Genomic DNA, 1,280 nt, shown 5'->3' with positions numbered 1-1,280 from the left:
CCATATAAATACCTAACATATCAGTAAAATGAATGAATGATCTATCTTTATGTGTGTGGATAGCAATAACCATTTTAAAGTGTTATTTTTTTAAAGTGTTAATGAAGGGATCCCTGGGTGGCGCAGTGGTTTGGCGCCTGCCTTTGGCCCAGGGCGCGATCCTGGAGACCCGGGATCGAATCCCACGTCGGGCTCCCGGTGCATGGAGCCTGCTTCTCCCTCTGCCTGTGTCTCTGCCTCTCTCTCTCTCTCTCTCTCTCTCTCTCTCTCTCTCTCTCTCACTGTGTGCCTATCATAAATAAATTAAAAAATTAAAAAATAAAGTGTTAATGAATATTTATTGTTGTTGAAGTGGAGTGATTGGTACATGGAATTGATTGTGCCATTCTACACTTTTGTATGTCTGAAATTTTCTGTAAGAAAAAGCTTTAAAAGAGCATTACTGAATTAGTAGATTTTAAATGTTTTCTCAACCAGTAAATACAAAAAGTACAGATACTATCACGGTGGAGGCCTGAGAAAAGTTTTCTGCTTAGAAAGAGATTTTTGGGGTGCCTGGGTGGCACAGATGAGCGACTGGCTCTTGTTTTTAGTTCAGGTCATGATCCGGACTCCTGGGATGGAGCCCCATGTCCCTTAGAGCTCAGGGCTGAATCTACTTGTTCCCCTCCCTCCCCCTCTGCTCTCCCCACCTCCCCACCTTTTCTCTCTTTCTCACAAATAAATAAATAAATAAAATCTTTAAAAAAAAGACAGATTTTCATACTCAAAATAGTTTGGAAAAATTGCTACACAGTATGGTCTCTAATGTAGGATGTGTGTACTGCATGAGACAGCAATATGATCCATTAGTACTAGTGTTTATATTAATTTTTAATATTAAAATAAGAAAGAAATAGTTATTAATATCTAACATAAAGATGGACTCTAGTGTCATCACTCAGTTTATTTGTCAAGGAATGATACCTTTTTCACAATGATTAGGAAAAGCAAGTGCTTTTCAAAGAAATATGCCATAGAGAGCATTTTGAAAACAAATATTTGAAAATGTTTTCATCATCTTGTGATTTTGATGCTGAGAACTGTGTGTGACACCAATTTACTCAGTTGTAAGAAAAAATGTAATGTGACATCTAAAATTGGCCTAAAACGTCTACTCCAATAGCTTGAGCTCATTTGTAAAAATATTTTTTCAGGCTAGAGCCACTGACTGATGTCAGGGAGAGTGGAAATTTAATAGCCAAGTTTTAACAAAAACCTTTGCATAACTGCAGAATGAG

The sequence above is a fragment of the Nyctereutes procyonoides genome, unplaced genomic scaffold (genome assembly GCF_905146905.1).
Source record: "Nyctereutes procyonoides isolate TBG_1078 unplaced genomic scaffold, NYPRO_anot_genome, whole genome shotgun sequence".
NCBI lineage: Eukaryota > Metazoa > Chordata > Mammalia > Carnivora > Canidae > Nyctereutes > Nyctereutes procyonoides.
The sequence above is the reverse complement of the archived record's forward strand: the minus strand, read 5'-3'. Positions refer to the sequence as shown.